We start from the raw sequence: 18,180 nt of genomic DNA on the forward strand, positions 1-18,180 counted from the left end.
TGTCTGTCTGTCTGTCTCCCCCCTCAACTGTGAGCTTCTCCAGCACAGGGAGGGGCCATGGACCCGTCTCAAAATCCCCACCCTCCAATCAAGAACGAGCCAATCAACAGCGAGCACTTTGGGATCGAAACTGCCCTCCAACTGCTTTACTGTGAATTGTACTAGTCCCACAAACATGCTTTCTCCAGCTTGAACACTGACGCAATGCCGGGCATCATTAGAGCACGGGAATCTGGACGCACACAGAGCCAGGTCCCGGTTCCAGCCCCATCACCTACTAATGTCCTCAAGGATGGCACCTCGGTCAAGGCCCCTGAGTGACCTCGGATGGACGCCACGGAGACTTCTCCATCCAACACCTTGCTCATAGCTCTCAGGAGGATTCAGTGATCACAGGAGACCTGAACTTGGGAAGCGTTCGATAAGCACTGGGAATCCATAAAAATAACAAGAAAAAGGAGAGGGTTGGCAGAGGACAGACCTTGAGAAGGTGACTGGTGGGACTCTGGTTTCCTTCAGTGCCCAGAGCAGAAAACACAAGGACCCCCAGCAAACCAGTTCCTTTGAGAAATGTACGCGCCTGGGGGCCGGGGCTCAGATGCGGGACTCACGAGCTCCTGGAGTTAAGAAAGGCTTTGTGCCTGCTTACATGCTGGACACTGGGGGTGGGTAGAACGAGAAAGTCTGTGCGTGTGAGCCCAGGGGGTTGTCCCCAGTGAAGACACGTCTCTCTCTTGTACAGGGATGAGGCCTTTTGTATGTCAGGGAGGGAGATCCCAGCCTCCTGCACTCCGGGGCTGTGGGCAAACCCGACGCTCACCGTTCTGGGACCCTGCCCCGCTCTGCTCCCTTGACCTGTGACAACGGCCGTCCCCGAATGTCCCGGCAGAGCACAGACTCACGTGTGTGCTTAGCAAGCAAGAATCAAAGCATCATCTTTTTTTCCCCCATGTTAAAAATAGCTTCTTATTTAAAGGAACTGTATGTGGGGATGTTCAAAGTAAAAATGAAATTCACTACATGGTCATTGTCAGAAAATCCCGGGAGATGTTTACATGTTAGCATGTGTGACAACATTACCCAATGATCTCAAAATTTAAAACAGATCCGAGCTCTCACCCAGCCACCGGGCTCGTGTACACACACACACTCCGCAATGATGTGGTCGGAGGAAACCCCGAGCCTCTTCAAAGCGTGGAACCAGACACGCACCACGGAGACTACGGTGCCTTCTTATTTAAAGAAAAAAAAATTATGTAAAATGTAAATGAGAAGAGATTCCTGCACAGAGACGCTCCAAGGCCAAAATCCGAACAGCTGCTTTCTCTCTGGCTACCAGGAATTGAATTGAGAAATTTGATGAACTCAGTTGCTTCTGAAGAAGTCACAGACACAGTGACACATCGGCCCAGCAGAATCTGGAAAACATTCCAGTATGGGGCCTCACAACTCCTTCCCTCTCTAAAAGCGAAAGGAAGCAAGGGAGGAGGAGAGACAGGCTTCAGGTGCCCCTGGAAGTCTGGGAAGCAGCTCATCGCCACCCGAGTGAGCCCACACGCTGTTCCCCAGGGTGGGGCTGTGGCCGGGCTGCAGAATTTGCAGGAGCACCAGGACTCAGTCATTAGTATCAAGACTATGCGATGCCCCATTTCCAAAATCGAAACTCCTGCAGAGAACCCATAGTGAACAAATAGCACCATTTTAAATACTTTTTCCTTCTGCTTCCAGGGCCTGTATTTACTTGTGTGTCCTAAAAGGCTGTCGAGTTGCACAGCCGGGAGCCCCAGCTGGGGGAGGTGTGGGGCGGCTGCGGGAGAGCAAACAGGAGGAACGCAAGCTCACGGCTCGGCTGTGTCGGTGAAAAAAAAGCTTTTGCTGAGTAACGCGGAAATGGATCTGAAACATATGGATTAAGTTCGTCCGAAAATAAACACAATTTTTAAAGGAAAGGAAAAGTACTTAGCCACCATGTTTGAGGTTTTCCTGCACCCAAACCTTTGGAAAATTAGCATACGAGTGAATTACTCAGCGCTTGTAACACAGTCAGCTTTGAAATCCGCTGCTCCTAAAACCACCAGTTTGCTTCAAAACATTTTTTTTCATGTTTTGCCCAAATCTGTTCCTTTACTCACTCCTCTTGAGGCTCAGTCCTGTTATTCTTTACAGGAAGAAGAAAGCTTTGCACACCCGCCCTCAGCCCGGGGGGCTCTGCGGCCCCGGGATTGGGAGATTCTAGGGGACCGAGCTGGGACTCAGTGCTGGGACTCGGTGCCACCCCCTCCCCCGGCCCCCGCTCACAGCAAGGACCAGAGCCCTGGAAAGAAGGCAGGTGAGTGGAGCATTGGACTAGGAGCTGCTCACCAGCAGACACCACTGCCACCCCGGGAGCAGAGAGAGCCACGCATGGCCTCCACATTCAGGGGACAGCTCAGAATCACCACCAGCCTCCCCCAGACAGTTCCGTGGGATCTAGGGAACCAGGATCTTTGGTCACCTGTGCCCAAAATTCAGGGCAACACAGGAGCCAGCCTATGTCCAGCCTTAGCAAGCCGGGACAGGCTGAATCCCCGTGGTTTGGGAGTCAAGTCCAAGTTCAGGGTGTTCCAGGGTCTAGGGTGACATGGTCTGAAGCAAAGACTGCTTTGGATGTGCGGCCAGCTGCCCCCAAATGGTGAGGCTGCTGGTCACCCACCAGCACAGCAGCCCTCCCTGACACTGCCCGGATGGTCGGATGCCCCCCCACCCCCAGAGGGAAATGCCACCCGCCGCGTTCCCCTGCTGAGGCTCCTCACAGAGATGGGGGTCCTCCGAGTTCTCCAGGCTGACCGTGGGTCACTTTGATCACCTTAAATCAGTCATGTGATCTTCATTCTAGAGCTGGGTCTGTGCCCAGAAGGGTTTCTTCAGATCCCCTTCTAAGGTTACGAGGACCGCCCGTTGGTGAGGACAGGGCTCTCTCTGGGTGTGGTGGCATTCAGAGCATGGACTTCCCCCCGCAGAGGAGCTCTGGGAGAGGCGAGCAGGAGCCTCAGCCTGAACCGGAACCTTCCGCCTCACCTGGGCCCCGTGCGCTTTTCCCTTTTTATACTTCCGACTTACTGTCCCTGTTCGAACCGCACCTTCAGAAACCTCCCACACTCAAATGTGTCTACTTTACACCAGTGAGAAAAGAGGGAAGATCCTGGATACAATGTGTCGAGTCTTGGGCCCTGCAAAGGAGCCATGTTCCTTCTTGCCTGCTTTTCTGGGACCTGAGGACTCCGGGAGAACAGATGAACCGGCAAGGTTGGACACAAAAAGCTTTTTTTTTTTTTGCAAGAAGCTCGTGCCTCTCCCTGCTTGCTAGCTACAGCCTGAGTCTCCTGAGCCAGCATCTGTCATGGACCCTCGCCTCTGGACACCCACACGCCCCACCTCTGTTAGACGGTCACACACGGGGTAACTCTGGCTTCATTTTACTGAGAAGTGTTGGCACAAGAACCAGCAAGACATCCAAAAGATGAAGAAGACACAGCAAGACAAACCACTCTAATACGAAGCTGACACTATGGGTACGACCGCCAAAAGCAAAATGAAAAGGATCTAAGGACAGAGGTTTTCAAACTGGGCTCTTTGGAGCCCACAGAGTTCTGTGGAACCCCTCGGGGACCTCAAGATAAAAACCTACTCTCAGCCACAGGCATTTTTTATCTGGATTGTAAATGAGATTTATTAAGATTTTGTCGGGGAAAAAAATTATGATTAATTTAAAATCAGGAGGCTATGAGACTAAAGGCACCAGCTGCTTAGAAAGACTCTGTCTTCTGCCAGGTATCGCCCGAGGTCTGGGCGGGGAAGGGAGCAGAAGCGCGGGGCCGTAAGGAGCTTTGTGCATGTGGAAGGATGCAAGAGCTAAGAGGTTTAAGCCTGCCTGGGCTTCTGGATCTTTCCCTGTGGCCCTTTCTCCGTGGGCATCCCCGTCTGAACTCCACTCCCCGAATCCCACCTTTGCCTCCTGGGAAAATTCCTATCAACTCCTGCTAATCCTTCCAGAAGCACCGTATGCCCCCTTCCCAGCGAAGCTTCCCAGGACATTTTTGGCTCCACCTGTCCTCCACCGGCCCCCACCCACCACTCCTCCTGACCCACGCACCACAGCCCCCATCACACTGCGTGGTAGCTTCCCACCGGGGTGGCTTGTTCCCCCAGCTAGACTGTTAGCTCTGGAGGGTGCAGACGGTTTCTTTAATCCTGCCCCCCGCCCCTGTCCGGGGGCTAACACAGCGCCTACACGAGCAAGGTGATGGAAACAGTGTACTCAATTTTTTTCTGCCTCCAGACACAGTGGACGACAGAACACAACTGCACAGCTCCGTCTTGGGCTGACCATCAGGCATCTGTGATGCTCATTCCCGCGGGAATGCCACAGGGAGGGGGGCTGAGGAAGATAACGGAGGTTTGCCTTTCATTTTTAGGTTCAAAAAAAAAAAAGCTGTGATCCTCTGAGTCAAGTCAAGTTGTCTAAATGTAAACAAGCATTCTCTGTGTCTGGAACCCGAGTGAGATGAGACTCCCCAAGTGATCTCTTAATGCCCTCAAAATTACATTTAGATGCCTCTGCCAGGCAGAGATAAATTGCCATTTGCACAATGGTCTTGCACTTAAAAGTAACTCGGTTCAGAGAGCTGGAAAATTTATTAGGACAGGGAAAAGGGGGACTCAAAGGGGTTCACCATATTTAGTCTACTGATAAGATAGTTTGCGAGCAACAATAATTACCTCCAAGAATTTGAAAGGTCATCATAAGGCCATTAGGAGGACACAGGCCCGCTGGACCGCATGTACTCAGACAGGCACCAGAAACGGACTTAAAACCCACAGGAAGAGCAGAGCTTAGGTTATAGCCCCCGGAGCCTCCCAAGGCCTCAGTGGACCCGCAGCATCCCCTGGGAGCTGGTTGGAGATGCAGACCCTTGGGCCCACCCCACCCCACCTCCCGGCCAATCAGAGTTTACGCCTTAACACCATCTCCCCCCCACACACACGTTTGCATATTCAAATCTACTCAACGGGGCGCTGGCCACTACCTCTTATTCAGTAGGGGGGCCCAGGCCTCAGAGCCCTCAGCAGGAGCTCCTGTCCCTAGACAGGCCCAAACAGTGCAGTGGGCTCCCCGGGCATCCCCACTGCGACGTCCACGATCAGGAGGGGCAGTAGTCTGGCCCGGATCCTTTACACCATGGAGGGACCAGCTTCCCGACTCGCCTTCCCCGTAACACAAAATGGCTAACGGCTAAGCTCTTGGACAGGGACAGCTGAGAGAAGCACACAGGGTTTTCAAAAGCAGTTGTCTGGTCAAAGCACTTTAAACCCAAAGTTATAGCTAAATCCGTCACGTGTCTGTCTTTGCAGGAGATTCAAAGATAACACCTCAGCAGTTTCCCAATGCAGGAGCCAGACTGTCGGGGCTGGAGAGAGAGAAACCTCCTCCCACAGAGTCCCAGGGGGCAGGGGTGGCCGCTGTGCTCCCCAGGGCTCAGACACTCACAGGGGCTGGGAAGGGGAGGCTGGACCTCTGTGCTTGGAGCCACACTGAGCCTGGAGAGGGGCCCTTGAAAGCATAAGGGGAAGAGGAGAAGGGCAGCTCCTCTCTCTCTGGGTGGGGAATTGTGTTTCCTGGCACGGAGGGAACTGAGCAGAAAGCAAATGTATATTTGATGACATTTCTCTGCAGGCAGCCTCCCTTCTGAAGAGCCAAGTTTGAACAAAGCCTGGCACGAGAGGAGACAGAGGCCAAGGAAAGAGGCAGAGGAAACAACCAGAGAGGTGAGGACAGCCCCTGCGGGGAGTGGGCTGGGGCGGAGGTACAGATAGTGATCTGAGTCACTGCCGTAGCCAGCCAAGGCCTGCCCAGTTCCACCAAGTTTCCATGTGCCAGGCTCTCGGGAAAGGAGGCTCGGGGCCCAAGGGAGACTGGTCGAGAAGACACTCAGCACTGAGAAGTGTCCCTCTGTACCTACAGCCACTCCTAACTCCTCCTAACCTGACCAGATATAAGAGAGCAAGATACACAATCCTTCCACCGTCCACACAACAGGAAAAATCCAGCACTAGGAGACAACCGATGCATTACACAGACGAGATCGGGTATCTGGGTATCTGCTGTTGTGTGGAAAGAACGATGTTGCCAGACAACCCCTCACGGGTATGGGGTCTTACGGAAGCAGCCCACACACATAACTCCATTCCTCATAAGAACCCATCCCACACACTTGCATTTCTCTCTGGAGCTAGAACTACAAATGCGTTTCTTCTACAATGCCTGCGGCTCTGCTGAGACCATATGGGGGGTCACTCCGGCGGAGGGGTTCCCAGAAGGCTGAGCATAACTGAACGCTCCCCTCTCATTCGCTGTCCCTCTCCTGATCGCCACTCGTGCCATCGAACAGGCCTGTCCCAGAGACTCAGACGCCACTGCAGGACAGACAGAGTGCCCCGGGGCCTGCGGACGGCCCCCTGCTAGCTCCTGTGCCAAGCCCTCCCCTCACTTGCCCTGACTCCAGCAGTGCTCTGGAGGTCAGTTAAGTTCCTACCAGAAAGCAGCATGTGCTGGGTGAAGTCCAGGGGAGAGAGCCAGGGCTTCAAGGTCAGCCGGGGTCCAGCCTCCTGCTCCATTCACACCACCGGGGAGATGGAACTCACGGGAAGACTCCCAGCGTCTGTACTGCATCCTTGAGCTCCACGCCTTTGAGATGGAGGGAGCTAAGATGACTTCTGATCTACTAAGGAGAAAAAAAAAAAATAGATGAAAAAATCTAAAACCACTAGAATGTGAAACTGGTGGAAACACACGCCCACGTGCACATACACACTTTTTTGGGGGAAAAAAATTCCAAGTGTGAGATTAGGCACATTATGATTCCAATATCCAAACAGCATGGTATTAGTGATTTTCACCGGACAGAACCCCAAATGCAGAGCTGGAGGGAATCTTCCAATCCAGCTGGGACCAAGTAAGTGGCCAGCGCTCCAGGCAGAGCTGTGTCCTAGTCAGGACGTCACAGCCAAGCTGGGCTCCTCCGTGAATGGCTGTGTGGCTTCCTACATGGCAAGGACCCCACAAGGCGCTGCCGCACACAGCAAACCCTCCATCCAGCTTGCAGCAACCCAGGAATGGGGACCATGGAGCCACTACCCATCCGGACCCAAGAAAAATCCCTTCCCTCCCCCAGCAAGACTAGGAGGGCTTTTGGAAGAGCCTGCCTTCTTTTGAGAGAAGGCTCAGGGAGAATTAATCCTCAAATCTGGAGGGCAATGATAATATTTTGAAAACAACTTACTTTGTCTTACTTCCAAGTGCGGCAGGTGAGAAACACAGGGGCCCGATTTGTCTTCCCCAAATTCTCCCATGTATCTCTGAACACCATTTCTGCTAACACTGTCATCAGCTTCAGCACTGTCATGACTTCCATCCACAGGTTCTCCAACACGGACACGGAGCGGGAGACGGAGTCCCTGTCAAGCAGTTGCTGGTTAGCGGACGGCTGGGGCTTCAAAAGAAACGCACAGCTATCTGTTACAAATACCTGTAATGGCTACCATTTTAAGAGCATTCTGCGTGCTCAGCGAGGAGCTAAGTGCTTTATATTGGGCCACTTTAGTTCTCATTAACAACCCTGCCAGGAAAGCATGTGCTCCTAAGGTATAAGGAACAGGCACCATGCTCTAGTGACTTCCACACACACACGGGGCCTCAAAAAAGAAGATGCTTGATTGTTTCCACTCCCAAGGACCTCCAGCAGTCACACCCAGAATCACACCTTAGACATTTTAAAACAGAGGAAGATACACACTTCTGTACGAGCACAGAGGGCTAAAGGAAAACCCCAGCCCAGGCCATATCTTATCAGGGAAAGGAGATGTGCACAGAGGAACCCCTACAGGTTCTCGCCTCCCTGTTTCCAAGCAACCAACTTGAAAAAGCATCAACTGGGCCCAAGAGGAACCTTTGGGAGCTTCTGTAAGAGTGTTCTACACCATGGAGAAGGCAATCAGGATCAGAGAACAGCATAGTTGTTTTTGCAAATGAATCCAAACACATTATCGATAACTTGTCCTATTGGATTCTTCTCCATCCTGTCTCTGTGACTCTGAAACTAATATCTCTTCCCACCACCAAATTTACCAAATAATCTGATAAAAGGTAGCATGGCTCATGCTGTGTACGGAGAAGCAGTCCGAGCAGTCCCTAATTAGGTGTGGCCTGATCTCACTGCCTCAGTCAGATGCTCAGGAGTCACACATTAGAACACTTCTGAAGGGGCTCACGGTGTTACAGCAAAGCCGGGGACCCCCTCCCGCCACACACCACGCCAGAGATCCTGTTCCCAGCTCAGCTGCAAGTCGGCCTAGGACCCAGTCACCAACCACGGCTCCTTTATTCTCCTGAGAGGTTCATGTGACCTTAGGACAGGCTGCAATGGGCTTTCAAAAACTAGCTGTCCCTCTCCTTCTGTCCTGCACCCCAACACCTGGAGTCTGGAATGCACCAGACCCAGGGCCGCAGACCCGGAGTGGAGGAAGTGGCTGGGAGCTGTCCATGGTGGCGCCGCGCCTGGACACGCAAAGCCGCGGGCTTCCAGCCCCCCAGGCGCTCTCCAGACCGCCGGAATGGAGAGGCTCGCTCCCAGGTTCACCGTCTCCGGGGCTGGGGCTGCAGCCAGCACTGGCTCATACATCAAAAGATTACTTTCAAAAGAGAGTTCTCACCTGTGGGCAACGTTGGCTGCGCCGAGCGAGACTCAGGACCTCAAAGCCGGCTGCTGGAGGCGCGCCTGGGACGGCGATGGTGGTGTTCGACCCTTGGGGACCGGCGGCTGTCGCTGAGAGCTGAGAGTCTGTGGCTGACGACCTCGGGCTTACTGAGCTCCTTTCTCAAGAGCACATGCGTGCCTCCGGGTCCGTTCCAGGAGGTCTCTGGCCCTCGTTCCCCGAGCAGCGAGCTGGAGACCTGGCCACAGCCCTGGCTGGCACTCCGCACTCCCCCAGGTCTTTAACCTAATTTAACCCTTCGGGGAGCCGAGGTCCCTCGCCAGGCACCACCGAACCCTCTCCCAGCAATGCCGGGTTTGGAGACTCAGTCTAAACATCAACAGGGGCCGTGGTGTCTTTTAACATTTAATTGCACACACACACACACCCCACACACACACCGCGCGCCCCGCGCCGGCACAACGCTGGGAGCCCGGCGCTCGCGGGAGTGCGGTAGCGGGAGGCAGCGGGAGGCGGAGGCGAAACCAGAAGGAAGCCGGTGCCGAGGCCCGAGCAGCGGGGCGCAGACCTGTTGCCAGGCGCACGCCCACTGGCGCACAGTGCGAGCCCCCTCTCCGTCCGCGGGACTCCGCGACTCGGCGACCTGACCCTCAGAGCGGTCCCTCGTCCGCAAGCCACAGTCCCGAGCGCGAGACCCCCCTCCATCAGCCACTGAGAAGTGGGGGCCTCTACGGAAAGCAGGGTCTCCCCGCCGCGACGCACATACACTCAGATCGGGACGCGCTCCGGGAACACCGGCGCCCCTGGCACCTGCTGCTTGCAAAAGATCGCAGGATCTCGGCGAAACCTCCCAGAGGACAGTGAGAGGGGCATGTGCCCATCAACAGACGCCCGGACAGACAGACAGAGGCGGACCGCAGAGCAGAGCGGACAGACCGCCAGAAGCCGAGGATGGGTACCGTTCGCCCGTGGCCGGTGGAGGCGGCGGCCCCGCGCCCTTCCTTCCCCACCGAGGCTCGGGCAGTCGGTCAGCCTGGCGCGCCGGCCCGGCCCTCTTACCTCGCGGTCGGGAGCTGAGACGGCGGCACGTCCCGCGGGCCGGGAGCGCGGCGGCCCGGGCGATCCGGAGGCACAGCGACGGGCTCCGCGAGCTCCGGGGATGCGGGCGGCAGAGGGGTGGCTCGTCTGAAGACGTGGGGTTCCGCGCGCGGCCGCGCTCTGCCCCGATGCCCCCGGCCTCTCGCGCCCGGCCGGTCCCACTGACCCGCGCCGCGCTCGGCTCGCGCTCCCCAGCGTCAGCCCGAGCGGCGGCTTTTATAGCGCTTGGCGGCTCTGGGCGCCGCGCCGGCCGGGCTGGCTCCTCCCCGGGGCCCCAGACGCCCGCCCCCGGCCGACCGCCCCTCGCCCGACGGGCCCCGGGCGGGCTCTGGCGGCCGCTCTGGGAGGCGCAGACCCGAGCCCGCCGAGCCGGGGCGCGCAGACAGCCGAGCGCCGCGGCCGGGTGAGGGCGCTGGAACCCAGGGCGCAGGGAGCTGCCGGCGCGGGTTCTCGGCCGCGAGGGGCTGGGGGGCCTGGCGGGCGTACGACCCCGCTCCTGGGGACCGGCGGCCGAGGGAAAAGTCCTGCGTCTGCTGGAGTGACCGCGACAAGGGGCTCAGGGCTGTTAAGTCTCAGGATCTTGGGGGGGGGGGGTGTTTTTTGTTTCTTGTTCTTTTTAACTTAACAGAAAAGAGTGGCCTTGGAAAGATCCTGGCGTAGGCGACCCAGTGTTTGTCTGGGCAACACGTTCAAAGAAAACTTCATTTGAAACCGGTCAGACACCCCAGGTCATGTGGCTGCAGACACAGGCCTTACCCCTCTGGGGGTCAGTGTCCTCATCAGGGAAATGGGTTCTATGAGGCTTCCTGCCGGGACTGGTGGGACAGTGGAAATGAGGTGGCGACAGTACAGATACACAGCACACAGTAGGTGCTCAATGAGTTACAATCCTTCCCGCGTCCTTCTAACTGCACAGACCAAGGTCCTCAAGGATCAGAGCAAACAAGTATGATGCAGACTGTCCCCTTCCTGAGGAAACAGGGCAAGTAGAAAGAGCCTGTGAGGGGCGACTGGGTGGCTCAGTGGGTTAAGCCTCTGCCTTTGGCTCAGGTCGTGATCACAAGGTCCTGGAATAGAGCCCCGCATCGGGCTCTCTGCTCAGCAGGAGCCTGCCTCCCCCCCACCCCTGCCACTAACTTGCTGGGGGACCAGTGTCACCCACTGCCCTTCCCGGGGTCTCTGCTTGTTATTTGTAAGATGGGGGCTGTGATACAAGTTCTCCCTCCTGTCCACTTTTTTGGAGTTGATAACTCAACCCTCCCCCTGGCTAGCTGGAGCCCCCAGAGTGTGCTTCTCTTTTCCCTTCCAGCCAGCACCCTGCGAGAACCAGCTCTGCAGGCAAGGTCCTCATTGTAAGGCGGCACACACCAGCCGCACGAACCCACTGCCGAGCGACAGCCAGGCAGAAGCTGCTGGAGCCTGTTCCTGTGCTCGGGACTGGGACAGAGCCCTGATTCTTTGGCTAAACTAAGGAAGGCCTGCATTCCTCCCCAGGCACTTCCCAGAGAGCTGGTCTTGACCCTCACTGGGCTCAGTTAGAACCCTCAGCCCTTCCTTGACTTCTTGAAAGACCCAGCCGGATGCTGTGGCAAGCACCCCTTGCCCACCTCTCCTTTCCAGCAAGCTTAGCTGGAACCACCTATGTCCCCTCCCCACCACACCATAATTTCTGGTTCCTTTCCAGGACCCACAAACACCGGGAGGAGGCTGAGCATCCGGCCACACAGAGAAAGGTCAGCTTTGAATCAGCCTTGCTTGGAGCACGAAGAGCTATGGGGGAGATATCCCCCCACTCCCATCAGCAGAGAGTCGACCTGCTGCCCAGGCACCGAGACACTAAACAGTAAAGAAAGACCCTTGTCGGGTGATGGGCTCGGGGAATGACTTAGTCATGTGTTCTTGACGTGCAGAAATACCCAGCATATTCCTCTGGTATCCGGCTTTTTTTTATCTCGGGCCAATGCCCTGGGGCGAAAGTGAGTCTGACGGACGGCAAACAGGCTCCACATGTCAGAAGTCAGACTCGGACGGAGCTCCATCGGCGCTCACTGGGCCTGTGATGGATGCCATGTGCCAGGTGACCCTCTGGGGCCCAGTGTCGGCCAGCTGGTTCTGGTGACGTGCCTACCCAGACTTGCCTTGATGCGTGGGCTTTTGCAGGTGCAGACAGAGCAGCGGCTTGAGAAGGGCAGGATTGGTTTTCTGGTTCTTATCAGAATCCCTGGGGAGAGTGTCCAGACAGAGGAAACCATGCTGCTCTGCCCAGAAAGCCTGCCCTTCCTCCAAGCCGGCTCTTGGCCTCCGCCGCCTGCCCCAGGTGGACGTGAGATGCGGCCCTCAGCCCATCCTTCGGATAGAACGGCCTGTGCACTCACGGCTCCCGCGAATGCCCAAGTCTGGCATCCTCAGGGGGCCGGTGGGGCGCAAGCCTGCCCCTCAGAGCGGGGGTCACCACCCGCCGTCTACCTGCTGACCAGCAAAGCCCGTCCCTGGGCTCACGGCAGCCTCCCTGCGAGGCGTCCAAAAGGCTGGCCACACCTGCGGCTCCGTCCCCCAAGCCTCCAGACGAGGTTTTCCCAGGAAAAAGGCAGGCAGACCGGAATAGGGGGGCACGTGGGGAGATGGGAATGAGGACGCAGCGGGAGGACGGAGAGAGTGGGCTGTTCGAGGCAAGGCTTCCCGCAGACCCCGCTGAAAAATCAAACCAACGTCAGGCGTCCCCATCCCGGGACAAGAGGCTCGCCAGCCACGGGTGTGCCTAAATTCCACCAACAGGGGTCGCCCTCGGACACCAAGCCTGAAGCTGGCTTGGGAGAAAGGGAAACTCCCAGCCTGCGTGGTGGGGCCCGATTTCTAGGACGAACAGTGGCTCAGTTCCTGTTCTGTTGCTTGCACAGGAGGTGGCCCAGCCAAGAAGACACAAGTCCTTAGTTTTTCTGGTGAGTGGAGGTTCGTGCTGGAATTTGGCACGGGAAGTCTTAGAGCAGGGGCCAACCACTTGCGAGCTCTAAACGTGGGTTTCTCCATCTCCTTCTCCAAACTCATCCTTGCCGTAGAGAAGGAACATTCTTTCCTGTGTCTTTTTTTTTTTTTAACTATCTGACATACTTGTGTGTCAGAGGGGATGTTTTCCCATCACATATTGCTTTTTCCTGAGTGCAATGATTATGCATGTGCCTTGCAGGGGGGAGTAAACACAAGTTGGAAAATTCAGAAAATGGACAGAGGAAAGGTCGCCTCATTGCGAACCAAATGTGTGTATATTATCAAAAATTTGAAAAATACAGAAAAGCGCAAAGGAATAAAATCACGGCTGCCCAAGGGTCATCTGCTAAGTTGCAGCCGACAGCGAAATACTCCTCCACGGAGACGTTACCCAGATGCGCGAATGCACGCGGCTAACTTCTCTGTAAGCAGTTCCCTTGTTTAGCTCACAATCCTTCTCCTCCAGCAGCTTGCACGTCCCGGAGAGCAGGCGCAGGAGCAGGACTCGCTTCTTTTCACCTACAATAGCCCCTACGGCGTCCTGCCCAGAGTCCATAGGTAGGAGGCATTGACATTGTGAGTGAATGGATACGCAGAAGCATTTTTAATTAAAATAATATACATGGAGTTCATGGGAACAGAAACCCAAGGGGTTCATACACATTCGAAAAGAGGCTCCACTTTGCACATAAACACAGAAATGCAAATTAAGGCTACACGGAAATATTGGACTGGCAAAACTCCAGAAGTTTGGTGGTATTGCCTTTGTTGGGGGGTGGGGTTCTGGTGAGGGTGGAAGACGGACGGACCCTGGCCTCAGACATCGCTTGGGAAAGCTTAAACTGGTACAGTCTCTGAGAGTCGTTTGCCAAGATTTAGGAAAATGTACATTACATTTGACTCAGCAATTCCACTCCCAGGAATTAACCCTATAGATGTATTTGCACAACGTGTGAAATGACACGGACAGAGTTCTACTGCAGTTCTACTTGTAACAGTACCGGACTGGGAACAGCCAAAATGCAACTAATAGAGCTAATTAAATTATGTTACATCTGCACAATGGAATACTATGCAACTATTTTTTTTTAAAGGATAAGGATACACTTTGTATACTAAAATAAAAAAAAAACAACCAGGGGCATCTGGCAGGAAGGATGTGATTCTTGATCTTGGGGTCATGAGTTTGAGCCCCACATTGGGTATAGAGATTGTTTAAATAAATAAAACTTACTTTATTTATTTAATTTATTTACCTTCATTTAATTTATTTATTTACCTGGGTGGTTCAGTTGGTGAAGCATCTGGTTTTGGCTCCAGTCATGACCCCAGGGGCCCCAGACAGAGCTCCTGCTCAGCGGGAGTCTGCTTCTCCCTCTGCCCCTCCCCCCACACGTGCGCGCGCTCTCTCTCTCTCTCTCTCTCTCTCTCATATAAAAATCTTAAAAATAAATGAATGAATGAGTATAAATATGTACATAAAATAATTAAAAATTCAAGTGTAAAGCAATGTATATGGCAAGCTAAAATTTGGACAAAAGGAGAAAGGAGAAAGAACATCTGTTTGCATTCACTTATAGATGCTTGAGGAATCCTCTAGAATGATCCAAAACAAACTAACAGCATGGTTTCCTGTCTGCTCTGGTGGTGGTTTTGGTGGGTGTAGGAAGATGGAAGACAAGAATAGGAAATACACTTTTCCTTGTATGAGTGTTTGTACCTTTTGATTTTTGAACGAAGGGTGAATTTATTACCCAGGGGCAAAAAGCAAATAATTATTTAAATGGCAAAAATATCATGTCACATATAATACTAAGCCTTTTCTTTCACATAATAGTATACCATAAACACTTCCCCAAGACTTTTTTTTTTTTTTAAGTAAATTATACACCCAGCATTAGGCTCCAGCTCTCGACCCTGAGACCAAGAATAGCAGCACACTCTACCCACTGAGCCAGCCAGGAGCCCCTACTTGCCCTAGCCTTAAGTCTCTTTCAACATTAGTTTCAAGCAGCATACCATTCTTAATACGGACATAATTTATATAATCAACCCCCCCATTCTTGATTCCAGTGTTCTAAATAAGGCTGTGATTTTGAACATATTTGCACTTCTCTCTCTCTCATTATTTCTCTGGGAGAAATTTAGATTCGCACCAACTTATAGCCCAGTTACCCTCTAGGAAAGTTAGACCCATCTCCATGCCACCAATCTACACAGGAGAGGGCCTGTTTCCCCGAGTCCTAAGGCCCAGGACTGTTGTTTATTAAACCACTGCCAACATGGTAAAGAAATTTCATTGGAGGTTTAGTTTTCATTGCTTCTGTTTCCGGCCCAGCTGAACACTGATGTGAGTAGATGTTACGAGAGAATTAACATGGGGGGGTGCCTAAGTCCGCGTGATATTAGACAGTGTCCTGGTGTGCCAATGACCCATGGTAGGTTTATGCAAAGAAGACATCCAGATAGTCGACAAGCCATGAAAAGATGCACCCCGTCACTCATCATGGGGGAAATGTTAATCAAAACCACAACGAGCTAGCACCTCACACTCACTAGGACATCTACTATCAAAACAAAACAAAACAAAAACACGGAAAATACCGGCGCTGACGAGGATGTGGAGAGATGGTGCCCTACCGGTGAGAGTATAAAATGATGCAGGCACCATGGAAAATAATATGGCATTCTTACAAGAACTAAAAACCGGGGATGCCTGGGTGGCTCAGGCGTCTGCCTTAGGTTCAGGTCCATGATCCTGGGGTCCTGGGACCAAGTCCCGAATCTGGTTCCCTGTTTGATTTTTTTTTTTAAGATTTTATTTATTTATTTGACAGACAGAGATCGCAAGTAGGCAGAGAGGCAGGCAGAGAGGAGGAAGCAGGCTCCCCGCTGAGCCGAGAGTCAGATTCGGGGCTCGATCCCAGGACCCTGAGATCATGACCTGAGCTGAAGGCAGAGGCTTAACCCACTGAGCCACCCAGGTGCCCCTGGTTCCCTGTTTGACTGGGAGTCTGCTTCTCCCTCTCCCTCTGCCCCTCCCCTTCTCCTCCTGCGTGTGCTCCGTCTCTCATTCTCTCTCTCAAATAACTAAATAAAATCTTTAAAAAAATGAAAACAGAACTACCATATAATCCAGCAATCCCACTTCTGGCGATATATCCAAATGAGTTGAAAGCAGGGTATGAAGAGGTGTTTGTGCGTTCCTGGGCACTGCAGCATTATTCACAGTAGCCGAAAGGTGGGAACTACCCGGGTGCCATCAGCTGACGAATGGATACTCAAGACGGGGTCTAGGCATACTATGAAACATACTCAGTCTTAAAAGGAAGGAAATCCTGACACCTGCCACAACGTGCAACAACCTTGAGGACAGGACGCTCAGGGGAATAAGCCAGCCACGGAAAGACAAATACTCTATGTGTCCTCTTCCATGAGGTACCTAAGAGTCAACAGATTTAAGGGTCGAAACCGGAAAGTGCTGCCAGGGCCTGGGAAGACGGGGAAGGGGGAGCTGGTGTTCAACAGACAGAGAGTTTCCATTCTGCAAGATTACAAAGTTCTGGATGTCGTTTGCACACCGAGGTGAACACACTTGACGCTGTCAGCTCCCCACTTGAAAATGGTTGAGATGGTGACCTTTGTGCCGTCTGTACTTTACCGCAGTTTCAAAAAGAAAAGCAGCATTACAAAGAAATGACGGCTGGAGCTTTCCTTCCAGAGCACACGGTCCCGCTCGGCTCCCAACGCTCCGACTGACTTCTCACTTGCGGCAAAGTCTGGGGAACGGACGCTGCTGGGGCCAGAGTCGGTCTCCGCGCCGCTCCGTCGTCAGCTCTCCCCCTGTCTCCCTGTTTGCTCAGTGCACCAAGTCCGCTCCAGCCCGAGGGCCCCTGTCCTGGCTGTTCCTTCTGCCCAAAGCGCCCTTCACACAGGCCGCCCCTCCCCCAGGATTCTGCGAGACCCCGTCCCCGACTTCAGTCAGGTGTTCGCTCAAAAATCACGTGCGAGAAAGTCCTTTTCCGTCCTCTTACACACTTAGTCTCCATCACCCTCCCTCCCAGCCCATCCTCTTACCCTGATTTATTTTCCTTCTTTTCCCTTTCTCAGTTGTCCCTCTACCGCTGGAGTATGAATGTCAGAAATACAGTCATTTTACTAACTGTGTCCCCCCCGCCCCCTCGTGCCTAGGACAGCGTCTCGGCAGAGGAGCAGACGCTCCCTCACCGTCCGCGGACTGAACGCCCTTCGTCGTCACACCCACGCACGAGAGCGCGTTGACAGTGGGCGGACACAGCAAACTGTGGATCTTTCCCCAAAGATCCACGACTGCGTTTCAGGAGATCGAGGGCACCGCTGCTCAGAAAGGCCTCCTCGTCCCTCTTCTGCACGGAAAACATGAAGGCTCCCTTCACGACTCAGGACGGAGGTCGCTGCCATGGGGATATCCTTCCTGATCGCTCCCGCCCCGAGTCGTCCTGGAGGCTTGTAGGGAAGTCTGTGCTGGGAGCACAGCAGGTGCGTGACCCTCTCTTCTCTGCATCCCCCCTGGCTGTGAGCTTCGTGGCACGGACGTGCCTCTCCCATCTCTCTGTCCCCAGACTAGCGCAAGGACAGACTGAGGGAATATTCAGTAGACCCCCAAGTCAATAAATAACATTTCTCCCCAGAGATGTATACAATACGCCCAAAGAGAAAGTTCCAGCATCAAAATTAGATATAAACCACCCTGTTTAAATACTCGTGTGATTCCTAGACAGCCCAGAAGTGCATTTGCTACAACAGCATCCCTCGTGGTTTCTATGGCAACATACTAAGCACATCCAAGACTTTTTATGAGGCCACGAAACCTTTGCCTTCGTTCCCAAAGTACCGAGAGTGCGCCCGTGACAGAGTGGGCTGTGTCTCACCCGCCACTAAGTCAGTCTCTGGTCCTTGAGCAAGTCCCTTCCCTTGCATGGTCTCTCGAACAGAAAGGAAAGGGCTGGACCCATCCCGATGCTGTAGACCAAATGCCTGACCCCTCAGGGTTGCCAATGTGCTTCCTGTGGCCCAAGAGCTGTGTGGACGTGTCCAAAAAATGTGCCTGCCTCTCCAGGATGCCACTTTCCATCTCCTCCTCATTGCCTCACCCGCTCCTGCCCCCCCACATTCACAACATCTGTGGGAGTCAACGGGTGTTGGCACATGGACTAAATCCAACTGCTTGGATGGGGCGTTGAAGGAAGACGTCATCACCCTCTATCCGAGGCAAAAAGCTGGATCTGTCCCTGGCTAAGCCACGCACACAGCAGATGCTGATCTGGGAAGTGGGGGGCTCGGATTTGTGGATTCTTCTCAATGGGA

At 53.9% G+C, this 18,180-nt stretch overlaps 1 protein-coding gene across 1 annotated transcript in view; it reads right to left on the bottom strand.

The window, feature by feature from the left end:
- The window catches only part of CEMIP (cell migration inducing hyaluronidase 1), a 127,299-nt gene extending 117,340 nt beyond the window's left edge, over positions 1 to 9,959 (bottom strand). Inside the window, exon 1 of the mRNA XM_032836810.1 lies at positions 9,811 to 9,959. The gene's annotated coding sequence lies outside the window, so the exon portion shown is untranslated. The remainder of the gene's footprint in view (positions 1 to 9,810) is intronic.
- Between the last annotated feature and the right edge of the window lie 8,221 nt (positions 9,960 to 18,180).

This window comes from Lontra canadensis, unplaced genomic scaffold (genome assembly GCF_010015895.1).
Source record: "Lontra canadensis isolate GAN:19392208 unplaced genomic scaffold, GSC_riverotter_1.0 scaffold94, whole genome shotgun sequence".
Taxonomy (NCBI): domain Eukaryota; kingdom Metazoa; phylum Chordata; class Mammalia; order Carnivora; family Mustelidae; genus Lontra; species Lontra canadensis.